At 43.1% G+C, this 26,092-nt stretch overlaps 1 protein-coding gene and 3 long non-coding RNA genes across 8 annotated transcripts in view; 1 reads left to right on the top strand and 3 right to left on the bottom strand.

Annotated features, from left to right (window-relative positions):
- LOC310838112 overlaps positions 1–5,779 on the bottom strand; it is a 71,745-nt gene extending 65,966 nt beyond the window's left edge. For both annotated transcript variants that reach the window (XR_014560682.1, XR_014560683.1), the window contains exon 1: positions 5,674–5,779. This is a non-coding gene — a long non-coding RNA (uncharacterized lncRNA). The remainder of the gene's footprint in view (positions 1–5,673) is intronic.
- LOC310837896 (C-type lectin domain family 2 member D-like) overlaps positions 1–6,922 on the top strand; it is a 201,075-nt gene extending 194,153 nt beyond the window's left edge. The window contains exon 7 of the mRNA XM_083725116.1: positions 6,901–6,922. The gene's annotated coding sequence lies outside the window, so the exon portion shown is untranslated. The remainder of the gene's footprint in view (positions 1–6,900) is intronic.
- Positions 6,923–9,840: 2,918 nt separating this feature from the next.
- Positions 9,841–12,248, bottom strand: LOC310836326. The gene is made up of 2 exons (XR_014560007.1): positions 11,451–12,248; positions 9,841–10,375 (listed from the first exon to the last, which is right to left on the bottom strand). It is a non-coding gene; the product is annotated as an uncharacterized lncRNA (long non-coding RNA).
- Positions 12,249–12,824: 576 nt separating this feature from the next.
- The window catches only part of LOC310838116, an 87,403-nt gene continuing 74,135 nt past the window's right edge, over positions 12,825–26,092 (bottom strand). For 3 of the 4 annotated variants that reach the window (XR_014560687.1, XR_014560688.1, XR_014560690.1), the window contains 5 exons: positions 20,899–21,050; positions 19,868–20,014; positions 17,291–17,544; positions 14,293–14,396; positions 12,825–13,049 (listed from right to left, as the gene is read on the bottom strand). This is a non-coding gene — a long non-coding RNA (uncharacterized lncRNA). The remainder of the gene's footprint in view (positions 13,050–14,292; positions 14,397–17,290; positions 17,545–19,867; positions 20,015–20,898; positions 21,051–26,092) is intronic. The other variant, XR_014560689.1, reaches the window with a different exon arrangement.

The raw sequence follows: 26,092 nt of genomic DNA, 5'->3' as shown, positions 1-26,092 counted from the left end.
TTTGTTGCTAAATAAGTCATTCACCATTCCCCCTCTGAATGCAGTTCACAAAATAAATACAAACTGATTAAGCAAAAAATAGATACAGTAATTATTATATAAGATGCAAACTGTGGCCACCCTTGCTTAGTCGTTTGCTGTGGCACAAAACAAAACACATACTAAGATAAATATTATACCAGTTCACAGATTTCTCCTTGTGCAAAAGAATGTTCTGCCCTCTCCCCTCACCATGCACATCCTAAATCTGTTCTGGGGATTTCCCCAATTCTCTGGAGAAGAAGGAGGAGGAGAGGGAAATCCTCTTGGGCTAGTGATAATCCATGCACTAATGAAAAAATATAGTTGAATACCATCCATGATAATTGAACAAAGATTATTTCCATACTAATAAAAAAAATTCAAGATTTCCCTCATGGAATTAATAAAACAATTTTTATAACCATAATTTATATTTGATTACATTTGCATACTTGGTTATTTTGATAACTAAATAAATGTGAAAATTATCGTTGAATGTGTGAGATGCCTGCAACTATAGTTTAAACCTGCAATCTATGTGCAAATGCTATGTCTCCTAAACCTTATGCCCTGTATTGGGGCTCCCCTACTGGGAGACAGAAGCAGAGGATTTGGAATGAAGTACCATCCCTGACAGGACGCAGGTGGCGCTGTGGGTTAAACCACAGAGCCTAGGACTGGCGACGGGGTGAGCTCCCGTTGTTCGGTCCCAGTTCCTGCCAACGTAGCAGTTCGAAAGCATACCAGTGCAAGTAGATAAATAATTACCGCTCCAGCGCGAAGGTAAACGGTGTTTCTGTGTGCTGCTCTGGTTTGCCAGAAGCAGCTTAGTCATGCTGGCCACATGACCCGGAAGCTGTATGCCGGCTCCCTCAGCCAATAAAGCGAGATGAGCGCTGGCAACCCCAGAGTCGGCCACGACGGGACCTAACGGTCAGGGGTCCCTTTACCTTTACCATCCCTGACTCCTAATTCTAACTAAATTAGGAGAGGCACCTCGGGTGCTTAAGCACAGCCTGCAGGAAGTCAGGAGTTTGATGTTTGATCTAACACAGGGGTGCCTGAGGACCAACCAAAGTTGTTGAGCTTTTTTGGATTGAAGTTGCTGAGCTTTTTGGGAGATTTTAACCCAAGGACATATAACCCAAGAATATATCACGGGGGCCACATTACATCGACCGGAGGGCCAGATTAGGCCCCCGAAACGAACTTTGGACATGTCTGATCTAACACCTAAAGCAGGCTTCCCTTTCACAGTTTGCCCAACAAGACACACCACACAGCACTCAGGGAACAATTCCTTCTCTAGAGGCAGAGCAAAGTCTCCCTCTACTGGAGAGACTGTGAAGGTCTTTCCAGCACCACAACTGGTCAGGCCAGTTTTTCAACTTTCTCTTCACTCCCCACCTAGCAGTGTCAAGTTCAGTCCTGGGCTGCCCGCACAGCAGGGTGAGGTGGAAATCAAGAACTTCTGAACAGGCAGCGCAACTTCAGACTCCATGGAAGAAGCAGTCGACTCTTAGCACCGCGCCGCTCACCCCCCGTTCCGCTCCGGAGCCCTTAAAAGAGCTCCTTCGCAACTTGGGGGGGGCGCAAATGGTGCCCGCCGAGTGCCCACATTCACAGGCTTCACCCGCCTGTGATTTTTTAAGGGTCCCTGCTTTGCCGCAGTGGCAAGACCCGATCCCGCGGAGCTGGTCCCTCAGAGAATCAGAGGGAATCTGCCATTAATCGCTGGCACTGACCCGGAAGTCCTCACAGAATCAGTTTAAACAATACCTCATAGGTTTTAAGACACATTACTACTTAGGAGTTTTATTTTGTTACTGTCACAGTGCTGTGATGTAACTCTGTGTTATTCCTGCTGTGTTTTAATGTTTTTAAAAATATTGTTTCATTTTATTATGATATATATGTTGCACCCTGCTGTGGACTTCAAAGTGTGTGTGTGTGTGTGTGTGTGTGAGAGAGAGAGAGAGAGAGAGAGAGAGAGAGAGAGAGAGAGAGAAAGAAATTGCTTTAAAAAATACTAAATAAATGTACCTCATCAGTGTTAATATTTTGCTTTGGCAGGAACAACAAAATGTCCCTCCACAGAAACTCTGGAAAAATATGAGGGTGGCAGTAGGTCTCTTGTTCTCCAGTTTACTACAACAATACACATATAAGTAAAGTTTTGTGACCTGCAAACAGGTATTGAAAAAGAAATTTGTTTAGGAATGTACGAGAGATCTCATTGTTGGTGAAATGAGACCACTTATTTTGACCGTGGAACTATCACTGTGTGGAGTGCAACAAAAGCAATGGAAGGCTACTACAAAATAAAAGACAAGGTGAATAATGCATGCTTACATCAAATAAATGTAAGTTCTGAAAGATGCTCCTCAGGTAAAACTCTTACCTAGAATCTTTAAGGTATGTTTCACTATAGAGGCTGGAGTGCACACTTCCCTACAAAGGGATATTTTTTTTTCTTTACAGCTTGATCCTATCAAATCCTACTCAAGGCATAAACTAGATAGGATTTGAGTGCAACATTACAAGTTTTCTGCGGTGACACAGAAATTTTAGTTGGCAGGTACAACAAATAAGATATGTGATCTGGAAGAATAGGGAATTGGGAGCACAGGCACAACCCAGCATAACAATTTAACTGCACCAAACATGATAAATGTTTGCAGAATGCCCACAAGGCTGCAGTAGCACAATAGCAAGAGTGTTCAGCATAATCTCATGCCTTCTTTTGTTACTATGAGATGGTGTGAAAAAATGCTCTTTTGGTCCCAGATATTTTCTGTTAAGGCCAGCAGATAATGAGAATCAGCTCTGTGTGATGTAGATAGTTTCACAAGAGTTTGTTTATTTATAAAAATATTCATATACCGCGATTCAGAAAAAAAGCAGTTAACAACAATAGTATATAAAACTTTTTTTTTTAAGAGCAATTAGGTAATGATTGTGGAAAGCTGTATTCTTAATTGCCTGCATGGGCCTAACAGAATAGAAAAGATTTCAGTAGGCGTTTCACAAGTTGAAACCAAAGGGAAATGCTGAATCTCTACTGCCAAGAGTTGTGGTTGGAAAATTATAGTACACAGCTATGTCAGGGCAGGGTGCAATATGAGTTCAGATTTTTATATACACCGTTCCTGGATTCTTTTGGTCAAATACCTTCTAATCCTGGAGTAGATTTATCAGAGAGTCCCTGAAATCACTTTGATGGGGAAAAAGTAAAATGTTGCATCACTGTGCTGCACACAATATGCATGTGCAGGTACATGCACGCACACCCTTAATGATCAGTGGCCTTGCACCAACCAGCAAGGGCCGATGCCCAGAAATATATTTCATGACAGCTGAATGTTTACATTTGTGGCACCCACAGATTAGGTCATTGGAACTGGCATAGTGTAACGAAAATGCCAGACTTGAGGGATGGGTGTGAGTTACAAAGTTGTGATAAATATATTGATTGTAATGTATGCAAGCTGTGCTTCTGAATACTTTCTTTATCCTGAGCAAACCATTTTGTATGACTGGCTTTTCGGACTGATGAAGCGTGTAGCAAAACCTGTTGTATATCCGGAGAACAGGTCTCCTTTTGCCCACTTGTGTTATTCTCACCAGGGTGATGGCTTTGATTTGCCTTCCCGTGATGGATCCATGCATATGGCTTTGTGTTTCCAACTCAAGACCCACCGAAGAACATCTCATCCAGTTCAATCTTTGAAAAACAGCTTTGAAAAACTTTCACATATTCTCCAGTGTGCTACCCTTGCCGTTGTGGCAGCATGGGGTTGCCAATCTGTGATTGGACTTACGCTACTTGTTGAACAGTTCATTTATCCAGTCTGTATAACGTTTACTGCACATGTAATTTGTTAAGATAGAGTTGTACATTTATCCACTCCATGTTTACAGTATCTCCAGACTTTGTCTTGCACATGGCACCTTAGTATGTTTGTTGTTTGAAAGGTTACAACTCCATCTCTATTCTAGCTATTATTCTAGTAAATTTGGTTTTATACTTATGTTTGTGGCTTATGGCTTATGTTTGTGGTGTTGTTGTTTTGTTATATATATATAATCAAAATAAAAACAACAACCCAATAACTGTAAAAAAAAAAGTACGGTGCATTTTGATGCATTGCTAAATTTAGAAACATTTCTGGGGTATCATGTGACTGCTGCTTTAAATAAGCTGTTTTGTAATTTTCATGTTGGTCTTGCCCTCCATGTTTGAGAGAGGTGGGTGCTAGTTCCCACTGGCACTGAGTGCCATATTCAAGGACAAGCCTGGAGGAGCGTTCAGGGGCTGCAGCATAAGCAAGTTTCTCTTTGGATGCCATGCTTGCGTTGCTTGCATCATCAATCAATCAATCAATTAATTAATTAATTAAAATTACTAGTCATTTTATCTTGCCCAAAGCAGCTCAAAGTGACTTGCAAACCACACCCCACAGAGAGGGAGAGGGGGCTATTGGTTTGTGAGAAGGGGTCTTCTTGTTTTTATTATGCGCTTTGTGTTTTTCTCTTGTAAACTGCCCTGAGGTCAACAGAAGATGGGCAGTATTCAAGTTTAATAATAATAAAAATAAACCAAAGCAGGAGTGGGAATTACATACCGCATTAAATCGACTGGAGGACTGGATTAGGCCCCCGAATCGGACTTTGGACATGTCTGATCTAACACCTAAAGCAGGCTTCCCTTTCACAGTTTGCCCAACAAGACACACCACACAGCACTCAGGGAACAATTCCTTCTCTAGAGGCAGAGCAAAGTCTCCCTCTACTGGAGAGACTGTGAAGGTCTTTCCAGCACCACAACTGGTCAGGCCAGTTTTTCAACTTTCTCTTCACTCCCCACCTAGCAGTGTCAAGTTCAGTCCTGGGCTGCCCGCACAGCAGGGTGAGGTGGAAATCAAGAACTTCTGAACAGGCAGCGCAACTTCAGACTGCAGATGTCTGGCATTTTCCATTATCAATTTGCAACAAAACAAAACGAAAACCTCAGATTAAGAGAGTTTCCCCGTCCTAGTGGCATAAAAGACGACCGTGGGAAACAGTTCCGGGAGTGGCAGAATTTTTGGGGGGAGTGGGGTGGGAGAAATAAATAAATACAAACACGAAGGTATATAACACGAAGAGAGACTCGGAGCAGCTTCGTGCGGACCCTGGCAGCTCTGTAGTCATGCTCAGGGAACGGGAGGTATGGGAAGAAATCCGAAGGAAAGGAAAGGAAGGGAACCCAATTCTTTCTCGGCTGAGTCAGCCATCAAGATAGCAGGAGGCCAGCAGATCCTGGCGCTCCCGCAGCTGTCCTTGCTTCTCTCCGCTTGAGAGGCACCTTTACGCAGCGTTAAACGATTTAATAACAACTCGCACATTCTCGTGGTTCAGGGACACGATTCCGTGCGCCCTTTGGCTTCGCTTTGAAAGACACGTGACGGAGACCCAGGACTCGAGCAGGTCGCCCCTCGCCCCCACGGCTGCAGAAGACGAATCGGCAGAAGCAGGGCGGGGGGGGGGGGAGAGACGCTTTCCCCGCGTGTCCTGTTTCTCCTGCCCCACCCCCTTTCAAAAAACCAATTATTGTACCTTAACGGTACCACCCCCCCCAATGGGGAAAATGGGAAAAAATACTGCACATACCCTCATTGCAAGCGCTCCACCTAATATCAGAAGGACGTCGACTTCCTAATACGGCTGTCAAACTGAAAGCGGAACAGACCGTTTCAACGTCCAAGCACTACGTGGCGCTTGTGGTTTTGCTTTGGTTTTTGGCAGCCTTCCTGTTTTCACGATAGGACTTGTGCAGTGCCTGTTTACGAAAGTGTGCCATTGCATATGTGCAGAGTGCCGTATCGCCCACCCCCCACTCCAAATAAGTGCATTTCTGGGGGCGGGGTTGGGGAAAAGGATTTGCTCCATAATTATTGTATATTATTTTCATGAATCATCTTTCTACAGTATAAGTGATTGAATGACTCCTCACCCCCACCCTGCTTCAAAAAAAACGTGACCGAGAGAATGTCATTTGTTAGCCTCCATATAGCTCAGTGTGGGGCTGATGACACCAAAGTTGTAGGTTTCATCTTCCTGCATTGCAGGGGGTTGGACTAGATGACCCCAGGGTTCCTCCGAACTCTACAATTCTATAATAATAATAAAATTTGCACGCGCTCCACCCCCCTTTCCTTTACACCCAGGTGCTTAGAGGCTCACCAAGCCGGCAAATGATTTCAGACATCTAACGAAGTGGATTGTTGCCAGGGAACCTGCCCAACCTGACCATACACACATCTCTCAGATTCTGCTTCGGTTTCACGCTGGGAGTGATTTGCAACAGCACATCGCTGACACCTAGTGGCGGATGGTGCAAAATCGGCGCCAAAGACGCGAGAACAGATGTTAAAACAGCTCAAAGCAGGCGCCTACCAAGAGGTGAACATGACTCACCCAGCTCGGGTTCTCCCAGCGCTGCCCCCCCCCCCGCTTAAGTTATGGTCTCTCGTGGCCCGTCACCACACCACTGAGGTGCCCCATAGTCATTCTGGCAGCAAGAGATGGGGGTCAGGCGGCCCCCCAAGGACAGCAGAGGAACCTGCTGGCATTGTAGTCAGAAACTCCCAGTTTTCTGCTGCTTCTGGGGGTGCTTTCAGTGCTGTTAGAACGTTTATACTTTCTTTGGTTCATAAAATGTATAAACCACACGACTGCAAGAAAAAACCAACCCAAAAACCACCACCCTCAAAGCATTTACAAAAAAAAGAGTTCCTTTTGGCAAGCCCACCCAGATATGTAAAGCTGACATGTATTTTAATCCGTGATTTCACTTTATAATGTATACAGTGGTACCTCGGGTTACATACGCTTCAGGTTACAGACTCCACTAACCCAGAAATAGTACCCCGGGTACTACCAGCTACCCAGCTGGTAGAACGTGTGCAGGCAGCTTTCCTTTTTAAGATTTTTGCTGTCCCACGTTGTGTACCCAATGCAGCCTTGTGTCTAAGAGGGAGGTCAACACAAGGTAGAGACCGTTGCCTGGGCGAGATATCTTCTATGTTGGTTAAACATCTACCTCACATTAGACAAAGATCCTCTCCTTAGCGAAGTCTTGTCAGACCCCTTTCTTTCGCCAGGGCTACAGCAGTTTAACACAAAGGCACAGCAACTTGGACTGTCAATGGAACTTTTGCGATCGATGGCCCCACCATCTGCCAAGGTTACAATAAAAAGTAGGTTGTGGGACATTGAATGCCAGGAACTAACAGCCGCATCAGAGAAAACATGTTCCCCTCTTTACTTTCAACTTTCTTGGGCACATGAACCAAATTATAATTATCTTGATTTTCTGCTTATCCCCCAAGAAAGAAGGGCATTTTCACTGGCCAGGTTTAATGCAAACCCATCAAACCTCCTTTGGGGTAGGTTCTCGGGAATTGTGGAAGGAGAAAGAAATTGCCCATGTGAAGACCACCTGCTGGAAACTCTTACTTAAATGTAAACTCTTTCTTAAATGTAAACTATATGCTGATCTCCACCAGCAATTTCTAGATCAACTCCGCATCCCCAAATGGAAACCAGAGTTGGAGGTCACACATTTTCTATTACTGGGGAATGATCAGGAGCTCACCAAGTTAGTAGCCAAGTATCTTTATTTGGGTTTTTGTTGCAGAGACACATTGCCGTCTGATTTCCCTGGAGACCTAGAGATGTAACGTTAGACTTTTTTGCCTCTTTTCATTTGACAAATGTTCTGTGATATTGGGGAGGTGGTAATTCTGTATTGATTTACTATGGATGTTTGTATGTGATGCCAATAAAAGGTTTGATGATGATATCTATCTATCTATCTGCAGTGGTACCTCGGGTTACATACACTTCAGGTTACAGACTCCGTTAACCCAAAAATATTGCTTCAGGTTAAGAACTTTGCTTCAGGATGAGAACAGAAATTGTGCTCCGGAGCACGGCAGCAGCAGGAGGCCCCATTAGCTAAAGTGGTGCTTCAGGTTAAGAATAGTTTCAGGTTAAGTACGGACCTTCGGAACAAATTAAGTACTTAACCCGAGGTACCACTGTATCTATATGCATAACATCATTCAATAAATAAACAAGAGTTTGACATGTTGGGAAAGAAAATTCACAAGCACCCTAAATACTGTCACACAGTGGTAAATTAATCAAGCAGAGTCTTCTTCATAAACAGAATAAAAGTTTACTGAAGAAAATAAAGTTGTTCATAAACAACATAGTCAAAGAGCATACACAGAGTGCTCATAACAGCTTTCTGATTCTTCATAGAGGCACACATCTTAGTTACTGAGTAACTGTAGTCCTGGAGCCGTTCTGTCTGCACACACATACTGAGCAGAGAGAGACTACGCTACAGACACAGTCCATACAGCTCTCTGAGGCCCAGACACAAAATGGCTACTTTATATAGGGAGGGAGTTAAGAACTTTGCTTCAGGATGAGAACAGAAATCGCGGCATGGCAATAGCGGGAGGCCCAATTAGCTAAAGTGGTGCTTTAGGTTAAGAACGGACCTCCAGAACGAATTAAGTACTTAACCCGAGGTACCACTGTACTTCGGGATTTCTTAAATCATATTATAAAAATACCATTATATGAAGTATGGATGAGATCTAAAGACTTGTTTGAAAGGAAAACACCGTGGTGGTTGTCACCCCAGGAAGCCTTTTTAGTTAAAAAATTAAATATGAAAGGAGCTTGGATTACCTATAGAGATTTGTTGAAAGAAGACAATAATATAATCAAAATCAGACCTTATGAAGAACTAAAACCTATATTGTCAGGATGGATGGAATATCACCAAATTAATGATATATTCCTTAAAGATTAAAAAAAAATGGATTTAATCATGATAGATCAATACTGGAGACTGGGGTATTACAAAGTCGTACAAAGATGTTGTCTAAAGTATATGAATTTTTGTTGGAATGGCATACAAAAGATGAAGAAATTAAGGAGGTCATGACTAAGTGGGCAATGGACCTAGGATATAATATCAAGTATGAGAAATGGACAAGACTATGGAATTTAGGAATAAAATTTAACACATCCATGACCTTAAAAGAGAATTTGTTAAAAATGATGTGTAGGTGGCACTTAACACCCACCAAACTAGCAAAAATGTACAAAATGAAAAATAACTGTTGGAAATGCATTGTAAAAGAGGGAAATTTTCTCCACATGTGGTGGTTGTGTGACAAGGTGAAGACTTTTTGGGATAGTGTGTACAGTATAATGAGTTAAAAAAAGATATTTAGGTTCACCTTCTATAAAAAACTGGAGGCATTTTTGCTAGCAATGGTTGGAGAGGACATTAAAAAGGAAGATCAGAAACTCTTCCTGTACTGTATGCCACAGCAGCAGGAAGACTACTCCTCGCACAGAGATGGAAACAACAGAATATTCCAACAATTTAAGAACGGCAACAGAAAGTACATATGCTTCAGGTTACAGACTTCGCTAACCCAGAAATAGTAACCTCGGGTTAAGAACTTTGCTTCAGGATGAGAACAGAAATCGTGCTCCGACAGTGCAGCGGCAGCGGGAGGCCCCATTAGCTAAAGTGGTGCTTCAGGTTAAGAACAGTTTCAGGTTAAGAACGGACCTCCGGAACCAATTAAGTACTTAACCTGAGGTACCACTGTATTGGAGTATGCGGAAATAACAAGGCTAACTGGAAGAATCTGACAACAGGACGATGAGAACTTTTAAAAAGAATGGTCCAAATTTATGGTATACTTAGAGAAAACTGTACGTAAATAAAGACACTCACGGGGCTGAAATAAAACTCATAACGTTTATTGTAAACAGTTGGTTAGACCACAAGATGTAATACTGTAATATAATAAGGAATGTATGTCTAAAGTATAACACAAAAATTTATTAAGGAATTATAGACATTTATAGAATGTATATATTAAGTAGTGGGTTGACAAAGCAGATGGCACAGAGATTTCTCCAAGTGGCTCTTTATAAATAAGCTGGAACTGAACTGAACAGCAAACATCTCAGCTGCCCTGCTTTTATAGGCAGCCGGCTGCCAACATTGTAACAACAACACCCCAGGGTTTCCCGTCTAAATTAACTGAAGTGGACCTGAGTGAAAACTTTATACACAATACCCCCTGGTAGCCAGGGTAAGAACTTCAATACATAACAGTATATACAGTAATCACGCTTAAGCAAGAGCATTGTAGAGAAGCCAGAAGAGGGGTGGTGGGAAGTTAATTCGGATAAGATATAGATTTAAAGGAGAATAAGATATGTTTAAGATATTTGGAAAAAATTAATAAAAACTAGGGGGATGTAGGATCTAGGATATAATATAGATATGGAAGATTGGCAAAAAATATGGAACGAAAATTTGAAGTTTACAGCATGTACCACATTAAAATAAAATGTTATGAAAATGGTATATAGATGGTATATGACACCAGTAAAATTAGCAAAAATGTACAAAACTTGTAATAAATGCTGGAAATGTAAAGAGAAAGAAGGTACATTTATGCATATGTGGTGGGAATGTAAGAAGGTAAAGGGGTTCTGGGAGATGATATACAGTGAATTATTATTATTTTTTAAAAAATTATTTTTATTAATTTTCACAATAAATCACCAAAAAGAAAACAAATCAACAGTTACAACAGTTGCAAAAAACCCCAACACATAAAAAAATACATAAATAGATATCAAAACATAACATATAAATAATATCGATTTCCATTACGCTTCTTTGTCTTCTCATTTATATCTTTGTATCTTTAAATATTTTAATCATTCTTCTACACATCTATTGACTTCCATATACAGTGAATTAAAGAAAATGCTGAAATATAGCTTTGTTAAGAAACCAGAAACCTTTTTGCTGGGAATAACAAGAATGGATATAAATAAGAGGGACTGTAAACTTTTTCAGTACGCAATAAGAGCAGCGAGAACATTGATGGCTCAAAAATGGAAACAAGAAGAAGTACTGACTGTGGAAGAATGGAGAACAAAATTAACAGACTATGCAGAACTGGACAAACTAACTGGAAAAATTAGATTCCAAAGGGATCACAAGTTTTTTGAGGACTGGGGAAAATTTACAGAATATTTGAAAACTGTATGTGAGGAATACACAACGTTAGTGTGTTTTAAAGAAGCTTTGTGAAAATATAAGGAATATTGCAAGAATGTAAATGAGGACAGAAATATTGTATTTAAAGGCAATACTAAAATTTAAGGAATGTGAAGATAGAAATTGAACTACGAATGACTGTCAGAGAAGTTGAGGGAGGTCCAATAAGTTAAAATATGTGATGTGGAAATTTGTATGATTGGAGTTTTTATGGAAAAAAATTAATAAAAAATTTATATTAAAAAAAAACACTAAGGGGGTGGGGGACAAACAGCCAAGTGTACTTAGAGAATCATCAGCTACCAAGTGGAAACACATGAACCAAACATGATAGAGATAATGGGCTGTATTTAACCAAGTTCCATTCCGAGTGATCCCAATGGAATCAATGAGCCCAAGTTTGCCATGTCCAACAAGTTCAATGAATAGGATTAGCATCGGGTACCACCCAAATCCTGAACACCCTTGCCTTATAGGATCCCACTGCATGGACACAGCAACCAGCTGTTATTTGGGAAACATTTGAACCCAGCAACTGAAGTATTTCCGCCTCCATATTCTTCTGAATATTATTTATCACTGATTTATTAATTTTTTTACAAAAATATATTTCAGGATATCCGTTATACAAACATATGAAAATAGATGTTGAGACAAGTAAAGGTAAAGGGACCCCTGACCATTAGGTCCACTTGCGGAAGACTCTGGGGTTGCGGCGCTCATCTCGCTTTATTGGCCGAGGGAGCCGGCGTGCAGCTTCTGGGTCATGTGGCCAGCATGACTAAGGCGCTTCTGGCGAACCAGAGTAGTGCACGGAAACACTGTTTACCTTCCCGCCGGAGTGGTACCTATTTATCTACTTGCACTTTGACGTGTTTTCGAACTGCTAGGTTGGCAGGAGCAGGGATCGAGGAACAGGAGCTCACCCTGTTGCAGGGATTCAAACCGCTGACCTTCTGATCGGCAAGTCCTAGGCTCTGTGGTTTAACCCACAGTGCCACCCGCGTCCCGCATTCAGTAGCTTAGGGCCTCATCAAACCTAAATCCGGCCCTGCTACTAGCAAATGAACACGAAAGCTCATACCAAGAACTGACTTAGTTGGTCTTTAAGGTGCTACTGGAAGGAAATTTTTTTCTTTTTCAGAATTCTGGACATTGCTAGAGTATTGGGAAGCTTCCTGAAAGAACAACCTCCCCTTTTCATATTAAAATACACTGGTACCTCGGTTTACGAACTTAATCCATTCTGGAAGTTCGTTCTTAAACTGAAACTGTTCTTAAACCGAGGGGCGCTTTCCCTAACGAGGCCTCCCGCCGCTGGTGCCCTTCCACCGTTCGGATTCTGTTCTTAGGCCAAGGTAAAGTTTGCAAACCGGGACACTACTTCCGGTTTTGCGGAGTTCATAAACCGAATTGTCCGTAAACTGTTCTTAAACCGAGGTACCATTGTACATGCACCAGTGTATTTTGTTACTTCCTAGTTATCCTGGTATCCTTATGATGCCATGACTTTTATAAAATACATGGAATGGGTAAGAAGAATCTAACTTAAGTATTGATAAACTGTTGCACTGAAAACTCTGTGACAGATAAGGACAGTTTTCAGAAACCCTACCTATGATTAACACTGGATACAACTCAAGTCTTTCAAAAGGAAGGCACTTATTCTTTAGGGCAGTGTTAAGAAATTGGTAGCTGTTGTACAGAGTGCAGTCGATGAAGCTTTCTTGCTGGGAAGACTCTGAGCTCTCTTCAAGCTGGGAGATGAGGTATTCTGCATATCCACTCTCTTTCGGATGTACACCATGAAGAACTGGCGTTTCTGTCATTTAAGTAAGCGCATGGGCCATCTGCTCCAATTTTAAACCTGCAACATTATTATTATTATTATTATTATTCATTAAATTTATATCCTGCCCTTCATCCAAATAACACAGCGCAGTTCACAGCATAAAAATGCAAAATAAGCATTCAAAATAGCTAATGAAACGGAAACAAACACAACCCCCCCCCCCATTATTAATGTTAATCTCCCAAAGGCTTGTTGAAGAGAACTGTTTTCATCTGGTGCCTAGAGATATGTGATGATGGTGCCAAAGAGCCTCCCTGGGGAGAGCATTCCACAAATGTGGACACCGTAGAGATGGAGCCCATGTTTATTATTCCTTATTTAGAAAACATCTTAATCACTTCGTATTCCAAAGAGCAACCAAGCGAGGTATAAATATGCAATTTATTAAGGACTGGTTAGAAATGTGTTAAAACAACATTATACTGCTCCAGAATTACCGTATTTTTCGCTCTATAACACGCACTCGACCATAACACGCACGTAGTTTTTAGAGGAGGAAAATCCGTAGGCATGACACCTGTAGGCATTCCCTCCATAACACGCACAGACATTTCCCCTTACTTTTTAGGAGGAAAAAAGTGAGTGTTATGGTGCAAAAAATACGGTAACAGTGACCAAGTCAGGATTACCCTCCTGGGAAGAAACGGTGGGATAAAAATGTCTTAAATCAGTACCAAAGCTCCAAAACAGTCAATGCCTATCAGATATCCATGGAAAGGGAGTTCCACAACATTGCTGCACTAAACGTCCTGCAGTGAGGCCTAATGGAGCAGCATAGACACCCCTACATTGAAAGGCCTCCCATTCATACCAGTCAGAGCAGACTGGGCAGGTGATTACGACAAATGCCTCTTTGCTACACCAGCTTCGGAATCGGTGCAGGAAATAGGCACAGATCTGGCCTGCCTCCATCGTGTGACAGCAGCAGAACTGGTTCAGAATCCAATGGATCTTGTGCCCTCAGCTGCCTATTGCTGGCGCAGGCTTCTGCCCACCTGCCATAGAGGTGGGCACATTGGGGCATCCCTTGCCAGCATAGGCCAGGGATCCAGGCAGAGATGGGAGAAGAAGCATCTCTGCCTCATCCAAACCCCTTGCAGCACAGTGGATCATGCGACAGAGGTTTCGTTTCCAATTCCTTTAAAAGAGACACAACTTTTCTCTGTGTGTGTGTTTAATGGAGCAATATTTAACAGAAATCTCTAATCACACAACCGCCTCAAGATCATCTGAAGCTTGAATCAAATCGATACCTTACCATGAGTTGAAATCTGAGCCATTTGTCCATTTCCAGGGCTGTCCTTTCTCCCTCCTTAGCCCAATGCAATAATCAGTTGCTTCCTTCTTGTTCAGTAGAAATTTCTGCAGGTTTTTTTTTTTGGGGGGGGGGGGGAAGAAAGTAACTCAGTATTTGACAGACCTTTTTCAGAGGACATTATTTTCAAAAATAAAAACCTCAGAAATTCTACCCACTTGACAGGATTTTCTTCAAATACACTAACATGTTTAAACATATTTGACTTCCGAGGTACAACTGTAATATGAAAACTATCTGCAAAAACTAACAGTCTTTTTTTATTTTATTCTTAGTCTTCAAGGCTAATTTATTCATTAGGTTTTTTTGTAGCCGCCATTCCCTGTCCTCTGCTTCATATCCTGAAATGCCCAGGACATTGTGGGGGATACAAAATGGATACAAAATGGCTGCCAGAATGCTCCTACAGTTGCTTCTGTTGCAGGGGCAAAAAACCCAAAAACTTTTAGGCGGCGATGGAAGGAGGAGAAAGAAGCTGTGGCCCTGCAACTGCTAATGGCGAGCCCCACGTCCAAGGAAACTGTTGGGAGAATTTATCTTCCCTTCAGAGAAATCTGGCAAGATGGCTGCCAAAGTAACTGTGGCGAGAGGGCCATTTATGCAGAGAGGCTGGAACACTGAGCACCATCTGGTGGAAAGGCAGGAGATGAATTAGAAAGAACCAAGCAAAATATGCTATGGCCTCATATAGCACTTGCCATTACACGATGGACTGTGTTTTACAGCCAAAGGTATTTCTAAACTCTCATCCACGGGAGCCTCACAGAAAATATATTACAGTACAATAGTCCACTTTGGAGCTACAAAAGCAGGATGGTTCACTTAAAATGTTTTTAGACCACTTTTTAGTCACAAAAGAGAAATATCTAAATCAGTGTTTCCCAACCTTTTTTGGGCAAAGGCACACTTGTTTCATGAAAAAAATCTTGAGGCACACCACCATTAGAAAATGTTTAAAAAATTAACTCTGTGCCTATAATGACTATATGCCGCTTGGGGTGGCAGCCTGTTGCCCGAAGCACAGGGAGCCCTCCGGAGGGCTCCCCGTGCTTCGGGCGAGTGTCTGCAACCCTGCGCGCCCGGCAGGAGCTCCTGCTAGGCGCGCAAGGCTTGGGGCGGCAGCCTGTTGCCTGAAGCACAGGGAGCCCTACGGAGGGCTCCCCGTGCTTCGGACGAGTGTCTGCAAGTCTTGCGCGCCCGGCAGGAGCTCCTGCCAGGCGCGCAAGGCTTGGGGCGGCAGCCTGTTGCCCGAAGCACAGGGAGCCCTACGGAGGGCTCCCCGTGCTTTGGGCGAGTGTCTGCAACCCTGCGCGCCCGGCAGGAGCTCCTGCCAGGCGGCAAGGCTTGGGGCGGCAGCCTGTTGCCCGAAGCACAGGGAGCCCTCCGGAGGGCTCCCCGTGCTTCGGGCGAGTGTCTACAAGCCTTGCGCGCCCGGCAGGAGCTCCTGCCAGGCGCGCAAGGCTTGGGGCGGCAGCCTGTTGCCCGAAGCACAGGGAGCCCTACGGAGGGCTCCCCGTGCTTCGGGCGAGTGTCTGCAACCCTGCGCGCCCGGCAGGAGCTCCTGCCAGGCGCACAAGGCTTGGGGCGGCAGCCTGTTGCCCGAAGCACAGGGAGCCCTACGGAGGGCTCCCCGTGCTTCGGGCGAGTGTCTGCAACCCTGCGCACCCGGCAGGAGCTCCTGCCAGGCGCGCAAGGCTTGGGGCGGCAGCCTGTTGCCCGAAGCACAGGGAGCCCTACGGAGGGCTCCCCGTGCTTCGGACGAGTGTCTGCAAGTCTTGCGCGCCCGGCAGGAGCTCCTGCCAGGCGCGCAAGGCTTGGGGCGGCAGCCTGTTGCCCGAAGCACAGGGAGCCCTACGGAGGGCTCCCCGTGCTTCGGGCGAGTGTCTGCAAGCCTTGCGCACCCGGCAGGAGCTCCCGTCGGGCGCGCGAGGCTTGGGGCGGCAGCCTGTTGCTCTAAGCACATGGAGCCCGCCTCCCTCTCACGGCACACCAGGCAAAGTCTCGCGGCACACTATTGTGCCGCGGAACACCGGTTGGGAAACACTGATCTAAATGATTCACACAATATCGGGTAAAAAGCAGTGATAAACAAAGTAACGAAGAACCAGCACTCTACGGGTGCCTGACTGAATGCCACAAGGACTGAATGCCATACAGTAGGCACCAACACAGAGAAGGCCCTGCTCTGCACCTCCACCAGATGGAGCTCTGTAGGTCATGGTACAGTCAGGAGGGTCTCTCATCCACAACCCAGCTGAGGTGTAGATCTAGGAGGTGCACCAAACTGAGCTGACGAAACATCCCTGGTTGATACAGCAAACTAAAGTTTCAGGCATGGCAGTGAATCCACAAGGAGTCCAATGTCATAATTCTGAATGACCGGGAGATGATGTGCACCCAAAGAATATTTCAGGCCCCTCCACTCCAGTGCCAGGGAAAGATCCTTCTACCTGCCCCTTGAGAGAGAATCTCTAAAGAGCAAGCAGACGGGTGTTATCTACTGATCTTAGCTAAGCCCTAGAGCACTAACTTCAAAGATTGAAGTAAGGCCAATGGAATACTATCTCTGACACTGCAGGGAGAACCTAGCCACTCTCCTCCACGAATTAATTTCTCTAATTTAATCCTCTTTCAATGCCATCCAAGTTAATGATGGCCGTCAATTCCTCCTGGTGGGAAAGAGCCCCTGTCAGTGTTAAGATCAGAGGTGAAATAGGCTTATCTGTGCTATCCATAAAATGTAATGGGATGACTGGCAACTGGGACAGAAGCACTGAGCTTGATTGGGAGCTGTGGTGGACCTGAGGCTCCCCACTGCTGATTTAACTGGTAAATCACAATACAGCCTTGGTCTAAATGCTACTTTCTTATAATAAAGTCCACAGGGCAGACTGAAAAGGCTTATAATGAAGTCCACAGGGCAGACGGGAAAGGCTCTCACCATTTCACTTGGAGTATCGATTGCCGTCAGGGAGCCACCATAAGAAGAACAGTTGCTCTGACTGGAGGTCCAGTTTGCCTCAGCAGTTGAAAAATAGTAGCACCAGGTTTCATGCACGACGCAGCCCTGAGGGCAGGCGGGGACACAGGAAGGGTGCGGATGTGATGGTGTGGGTTTTGGCAGAACCCAGCCCTGAGGGCAGGGGTTGTAATCCGAACGGTACTGATCCATTGATGAGCGTGTCGACAAGATACCTGAAAGAAAGAAAGTAATTTAAGAGCAGCTAACCTAACTGCACAGCTACTGCTCTGGAAATAGAGGGGGCTATAACCCAAACTCCACTTAGCTTGGCAGTTAGCCCCACTGGATTCAATAGGGCTTACTTCTGAGTAGAGAAAGTGAAGATTGTTGCTCTACTTAGGCTGCAATCCCACAACCATTGACCTGGGAGTTCCAGCCCAGTGGGACTTGCTTCTGAGCAGGTAACATACCAATTTGTAATTCCATAGATTAAATTTGCAAATCTTTGCATAGGAATAAGAACAATAGCTCTGAAGAAGGTGATTGAAAACAAAGGCCTATTACTTTAACATTAAGAGGGAAAACAGCTGCGTCTGCTAGCACTGCGGCATAGTCTATTTATTCATCGGTTTGGGGGGAGGTGGACCTACCCATCTGCTGCTTTTCCTGACCGGTGCCATTCCTAACACAGTTTAACTCCTTACTGCAGAGACAGGGCCAAATACAGCCCTCCAATCCTCAAATATTTGGTCCTTGGGACCCAGGCCACCCCCCTCACCTGCCCTGCTGCAGGCCTAGGTTTCACCCAGCTATGATGCATTCTTGAATTATGACTTTTGACATGTGAGTGCAGAAGTCTCTGGGCGGAATTTAAACTAGCATTAAGGAAATTGTTCAATTGGGCAAGCAAAAACGTGTGTGTTTTCAAGCTATTTCTCCCTTTCTCCTCCCCACAGTCTGTTCTGAGGGTTCTCCTGAACCAAAGCTGTTTAGGGGGGCCAGGCAGGAAGAAAGCTTGTTCCACTAGAGGGACTTGTGCTGGCTCCAGCTAGCGCAACTACAGTGATACCTCGAGTTACAAACGCTTCAGGTTACAAACTCCGCTAACCTGGAAGAGTTACCTCGGGTTGAGAACTTTGCCCCAGGATGAGAATGGAAATCGTGTGCTGGCGACGCAACGGCAGCAAGAGGCCCCATTAGAGAAAGCACGCCTCTAGTTAAGAACAGTTTCAGGTTAAGAACGGACCTCCGGAACAAATTAAGTTCGTAACTAGAGGTACCACTAAATTAAACCCAGCCTCTTGTCTTTTGCTTGACTAGAATATAGCTTTGTGCTTTTCCACACAAGTAGGAAAAGGAGCCCTTTTTTGCTTTAGAAAATAGAGCAGAAGAGAAAGTAAAAAAAATGCAAAGTTCACTGAATTTGTTAAAATAATAATAATCTCTGAAGCACACAATTTCTAATCCATCTTCAAGTTCATTCTCTTATATTTGTTCTTAACTCTCCAAAACTCTTTGGGCCTTGAAGCTAAAATATAATAATTGCTGGGGAAAATAAACTAAACATTCTACTATCTGTGTGCCTTGATGTTTCCTTAGTCTTCTTACGTATAATTTATATATCAACACAGCAGCTTATACCGTTCTGGATGCTGATTTTTTAATAAAAAAAATTGCCAAGGGTCATTTGGATAAAATTGAATTAAACTGTGAACTAAATGCAAAGTGAACTAGTAGATACATACTTTGTTCCACACATACTGGAAGGTTTTCCTATGATGCTCAAAAAAGGGTTCTGCCTCCCTGTGGTACAGGACTGCAGTCTAATTATCAAGCAATATGTATTAAATTGAGTGACACTTATACTTGACAATTTCCCTAAAGGCTCTGATGTTAGCCTGTTGCAGGTTTGCTGCTCTAGCTGGTGTGTGGTCTATGGTACAAAGCTAAGAATCACACCTGTTGCATTGCCCCTTTTTCACTCCAGCCCTGCCCCTCAGCGGCCCTCATCCCCAGAAGTTCAGCTGCAGCCTGGAAAACCCAAACAATATAAGGCAATATAAAGGGAATGTCTTTTGTCTGCCCAAAACAGAAAGCCTCTTCTAAAATGGTGCCTGACGCCCACAATTTTTGGAAGCATTAATATTAAATGGGGGGGCTGCTGACCTGATTAAACACGGGAGACATTTTTAGTTGATTAAAAAGGTTTTTCATTGATCGGTCAAATGGACATTGTAGTCCTAAAACCATGATACATTATAGTCATTGCCAGAGCCGTCTTCTGCTGGTTTTATGGAAGCTAAGGCTGCGGTCCTCTGCACACTGCAAAACGCTAATTCACGGGCAACCATTTTCAGGGGGAAATTAGTTACATGGAAGAGGAGCCCCATCTCCCTGAGATTGCCACCTGTTTCCTCCACATTTGTATTACGTTGGCAAACAGACACAGAAGCGCATGTTTGCCAAGGTCCCACTGTTCTGCCTGTTAAGGCACAGAAGCAAACAAATGACCACAAGGTGGCAGTCAAAGATAATGGATAAGAGAACAGAACTCACCAACAGCAACTACAAGTATAATAAAGCCAATAATAAGGAAAACACGAAAAACATTTGATGAAAACATTTTGTTGACAAAATACACAGTCCAAGCTTTAAAAGTATCCGTTTTCTCCTCCTTCGCCACCCCTGGTTTATTTTCACCAACTACAAGGGAGAGAGAGAGAGAGAGAGAGAGAGAGAGAGGGAGGGAGGGAGGGAGGGAGGGAGGGAGGGAGGGAGAGTTTGGACAGTTTTGTGAGTATTCTGCGCTAAAACAAACCGAAACCACACAACCCGCCCAAGTTTTTGCACCAAGGTGATCAAAGCTATGTGCAATTCTGAAGCCTTTATAGATTATGCAAGCTCAACGTATTAGCATAAAAAAGCTTTGCGGATAAATGAAGATTCACCACCACAACCACTCTGGCTGTTAAATACTGTAAAACCTTCTTAGCCATTCTTTTGCTTCCAAGACCGAGTAGGTATTGTGGCATGGAATTATACGGACTAGAAACTTTATTCTTAAAAAAGAAAAAAAAGAATGAAATGTGGGATTCTGACAAAGCTGGATTTTACACCAAATATCACAAATCGTGGTTCCACAGCACTGTATCATTCACACTGTATTGGCTGCAGTCATTCATTATTCTGCTAACTCGAAACACTTTTCAGACTTCTGGGCAATTAAATCACAACAGCTACAGGTGATTTTTCGTTAATGCTGTCTGGCAAGCTCGCTGGACATTTGACCCCCTTCACTTCAGTTGGTAACAAAGTCTCCGTGAAAGTTATTTCTTTCATTTGAAAATGGTCCACATTCATTTTCAGCCACACTATCGTGAATATGGCCCACTGTCACCCTTGGCTACATAAGGCTGGGCAGGATTTTGCCAACTACCAAAACCTGCTTACAAAATGGAATGACATGACTGCGCATTCTGCAAAAAGGGATTTTTAAGAGCTCGCTCTTTAAAAAAACCAGAACCAACTACAATCTGTCTCCAGTCTACATCTTAATACTTTTCATGCATCAGAATTAACTTTCTTACCGATATTTTCTCTCCTCTCTGAATGTTCAGAATCGTAACTTGCTCCATTCTGTTGAAGCAAAAGCGTAACTTGCTCTGCTCCGTTTACAGGTTTCTCGTAGGTATTGGCCTGTTCCACCATTTTTGGCTCACCTTCCAGCAGAACTTTCAACCTTCAGAAAGATAATAGAAAATCTTATTTACAAGCAAAACAACCCTGGCTTGCCTACATGCTATTAGGCGCACCAGACGCCTTTATGAGAAACAAGAGGGAAGTATCAAAAATTGAGGTTTGCAGAGGTACAAATATTTAAGTGAAGAGGACAACCCCCTCAAAAAAATATTTTAAAAAATACATTGAGGTCTGAGCACGCTCAAGTAGCCATGGCAAAGAAGAGAGGTGGGGAATCTTTCCCCCTCAAATTTCCTTCTCAGCTACTTAGTGGAGGGTGTCGCCTTCCACAGAGCTAGAAGCAAAGGGCAGCAGGGCAGCTACTGTAATTTTTGCCTTTGTACATAAGCTACATAATCTATAGAAGTTTATAAAATTATGCATGGCACAAAGAAAATGGAAAGAGAAAAGCTACCAGCCACCTGTCCAGTTAGGGGCAGCAGTGTTTCTGAATATTAGCTGCTGAAAATAGGGTTGCTATACATCTGGAATTTCCTTGACACAGCCAGTATTCAGCCCCCTTAAGCAGTGTCTCTTTGGAAATCGCTGAAAAGTGCTGTCCGGATTTTCACTTTTTGAAATATGGCAACCCTACTGGAAACCATGGGAGGTGAGAGTGCTCTTGCGCTGATGTTCCCCACAGGCATCTGGCTGGCCCCAGTGAGAACAGGATGCTGGACTAGATGGGACATTGGCCTGATTCAGCAGGCTATTCTTACGGTCTTGCTGTTGTTGTTTAGTCATTTAGTCGTGTCCGACTCTTCGTGACCCCCTGGACCAGAGCACGCCAGGCACTCCTGTCTTCCACTGCCTCCCGCAGTTTGGTCAAACTCAGGCTGGTAGCTTCAAGAACACTGTCCAACCATCTCGTCCTCTGTTGTCCCCTTCTTCTTGTGCCCTCAATCTTTCCCAGCATCAGGGTCTTTTCCAGGGAGTCTTCTCTTCTCATGAGGTGGCCAGAGTATTGGAGCCTCAGCTTCACAATCTGTCCTTCCAGTGACAGTGATCCCTTCATGGATTACTACCTTGCAGTCGCAAAGGGGCTTGAATAACTCAGAGAAGCTATCAGCTATGCCGTGCAGGGCCACCCAAGATGGACAGGCCTTTTTTCCTGGAGAGATTTGATCTAAAGCAACAACCCGTGAGTAAGAGGGGACTGTAAAATTTGAGCTTACATTATTGCTAAATTTGGCTGAAAGCGGAGAGATGCAAACAGGAAGTCCGTCTTCCGCTGCTGCTTAAACATCAAAGCAAAAGACTCTTACGTTTGGAGCCTTTGAAGAGGCGTTAAAAGAAAGATTGATCTGTGCATTCAATGAAACTGCTTCTGTGCAAAGTGAAGACCTAACCTAATTTTGTGATTTATCTCTTATATGGACTGTGCTAAACTTCTTCTTTTGGAATTACATTTTTTACTGAGAAACCCAGGTATTGGGACTGCCTGAACAATAGAACTGTCAGACTGCAGACTTTGTTACTTTGTAACCGGGACTTGTTACAATCTGAGTGTTATGGACTGGATATTTTGAAACACCATTTTGGCACTTGTTAGAGACAAAGTAATGCATCCTAAACCAACTCTGCTAAATACAAGTTAACTGAAGGCTCTTGGAAATTTAATTGGATTTTATTGATTTTTACTGACTTGGCTTCTTCCCTCAAGACATTATGAGCTCCCTCTAGAGGATTTTGGACTTATAGATGTGACTTAACTTTACTTTCTCTTTCCTTTCCTCCTATTTGACTGTTTACTCTCTGGGCTGCTGTATTCCCATGGGAACAACTTAACTTGACCTTGACTGCTAGACAAAATTGGTATGAGTGGCGCAAGAAAAAAAGAGGCCAGAATTAGAACCAGACAAACAACTTTAGCCTTAGCCTCACAGGCACGCAGATCTTCAGTTCCTACTCTGCCGGTGGCAGGAGAAGAAGAATCTGAGCAACCACAGCTGGAAGATATGGCTGCAGGAGCATTGGGTTCAACTCTAGAGAAAATCTTGGAAAAATTGGAAACATTGGACAAGAAAGTAGATGAGCAAACGGCCAAGATTGACCAAAATACAGCCTGCTTAAACAAGATAACTGAACAAGTGGCTCTGAATGTACAAACAATTGGACAGTTATCTGAAGCCACTGCAGAAAACCGTAAATTGGCTGAGGCAACTAGCCAAAAAGTTGAAAACTTAGAACAAGAGGTAAAGCCACTGCACAAACAAGTTGGTGAGCAACAGATGTATTTGTCTATGATAGAACTGCGGAACCGGGAAAATAATTTAAGATTGAGGTCGATACCAGAACTTGAACAATGAAACTTAATTGAGTTCCTGACTAAAGAATTTTCTAAATTTTGGCCTTTAGAAGAGGAAAAGGATTTTAAAATTGTGTCGGCCTTCAGACTTGGAAAGTTTGCGAGGAAAGACAAGCCCAGAGATTGCCTGATAACCCTGAGATCCAAGGAGGAAAGAGATAAAATACTAGGCCTTCATTACGAAAAGTCACTGGACATCTTGGACAGAAGAGCTGAAATTTACAAGGATATCCCAAAACAACTTCTGGACCTTAGATCCACCTATCTTGAATTGGTTAAACTGTTGAGGAGCAATTCAATCATCTTTAGGTGGGAATTTCCTCAGGGCCTATCCTTTACCTTCAGAGGGAAGAAGGTTAAAATTAAAACAGCAGAAGATAGAGATAAATTTTTGATTGCTTACAGAGAGGACCTTCAGAAAGGCACTGAAATACCCTCGGGGCCTGGACCATCAGTTGTACCCCCACCTTTGGAACCTGAAGATCCAGAGAAAAAGATACCGCCACCAGAGCAATAACAGATTAATTCAGGATGTCTCTGCAACTTTTGAGCTGGAATATTAATGGATGCAACTCCCCGGAAAAAAGGAGGAAGATATTTCACATATTGAAAAAAGAACAATTGGACATTATCTGTTTGCAAGAAACACACGTGACTAGGCTCCATAAAAAAGTTTTAATAAATAAAAGATTAGGCCAAAAATTTATTTCTTCGGACAGAGTGAAGAAAAGAGGAGTGGTGATCTATGCAAAGGAGAGCCTGTCACCAAAATTTATTTTTAAAGATGAGCAAGGAAGAATTTTGGCAATTGAGGTACAACATCAAGGAGAGAAGCTTTTAATATTAGGAATTTATGCAGCGAATGAGGGGAAATCGGAATTTTACAAGAAGTTGCATGAGAGTATGCTGGATTATCTGGACTATGACAACATCATAATGATGGGCGATATGAACGGGGTGGTATCAACCAACATGGATAAGTCACAAAGCCAAAGTGTAACAAAAGATGGCAGACTACCTAAGACTTTTTTCGAACTGACTGACAATATGGACTTGATTGACATTTGGAGGACAAAGAACCCCTTGGGAAGAGAGGGAACATTCTTTTCTGAAGCCCAACTGACATGGACAAGAATTGACCAAATATGGACATCTAGAGGGTTGGCACCTAAGATCAGAAAGATGGAAATCTGCCCAAAGACCTGCTCCGACCATAATGCAGTAAAGATGGATATAAGACTACAACCAGCTGGCTCCTTCAGATGGAAGATGAATGACAATTTGTTTCGAGATCAGGAGATTATTAAGAAGGCCCAAAGAACTTTGAAAGACTACTTCGAGATAAATTTGAACACGACGGTGGAAAAAAGAATTATCTGGGACGCAAGTAAGGCTGTGATGAGGGGGTTCTTGATACAACAGAATGCTGTTAAGAAAAGGACACAAAATGAGAAAAAAGACATTATTTTGGAGAAAATTAAAGAATGTGAGAAGAAATTAAGATCAAAACCAAAGTCACAGCCGATTCTGAGAGAAATTAAACTTTATCAAGCACAATATTCTAAATTGATAAACCAGGAAATAGAGTGGAAAGTTAAATTAATGAAACAAAAAACATTTGAATCGGCAAATAAATGTGGGAAACTGCTAGCATGGCAGTTGAAGAAGAGACAAAAAATGAACACAGTTACAAATTTAGAAATTGAAGGAAGAAATGTACAGAACCCTATGGAGATTAGAAAGTGTTTCCAGAGGTATTTTAAACAACTGTATACTCAAGGCTCGCAAGACGAGGTTGAGATAGAACAATTTTTGATAAAGAATGGGCTACCAAAATTGTCACAAGAAAACAGATCAATCCTGAACTGCAAAATAACACGACAAGAGATTGAACAAGCCATTCAGAACATGCAATTGGGCAAATCTCCAGGGCCAGATGGGCTTACCTCCAAGTATTATAAGACATTGAAAGACTATTTGATACAACCATTGATGGAGGTAGGCAATGAAATTTGGAGGGGAAGAAGGCGCCGGAATCGTGGAAAGAGGCCTTTATCACATTGATACCCAAACTGGAAACGGAAAAGACACAACTTAAGAACTACCGTCCCATCTCCCTCTTAAATGTGGATTACAAAATATTTGCAGACATTTTATACTCAAGGCCCGCAAGACGAGGTTGAGATAGAACAATTTTTGATAAAGAATGGGCTACCAAAATTGTCACAAGAAAACAGAACAATCCTGAACTGCAAAATAACACGACAAGAGATTGAACAAGCCATTCAGAACATGCAATTGGGCAAATCTCCAGGGCCAGATGGGCTTATAAGACATTGAAAGACTATTTGATACAACCATTGATGGAGGTAGGCAATGAAATTTTGGAGGGGAAGAAGGCGCCGGAATCGTGGAAAGAGGCCTTTATCACATTGATACCCAAACTGGAAACGGAAAAGACACAACTTAAGAACTACCGTCCCATCTCCCTTTTAAATGTGGATTACAAAATATTTGCAGACATTTTAGCAAGTAGATTTTTAAAAGTTCTAAATGAAGTAATTCACAAGGACCAGGCAGGCTTTCTCCCAGGTAGACATTTGTTTGCCAACACAAGGAACATTATAGACATCTTGGAACTCTTGCAAACAAACATTAATACAAGAGCTGTGTTAATTTTTATAGATGCGGAGAAGGCCTTTGACAATATTTCCTGGAAATTCATGAAGAAAAAT

Source organism: Podarcis gaigeae (assembly GCF_964106915.1).
Source record: "Podarcis gaigeae genome assembly, chromosome: 2".
Classification (NCBI taxonomy): Eukaryota; Metazoa; Chordata; class Lepidosauria; order Squamata; family Lacertidae; genus Podarcis; species Podarcis gaigeae.
Note: the sequence above shows the minus strand (reverse complement) of the source record. Positions and strands in the feature narration are given on the sequence as shown.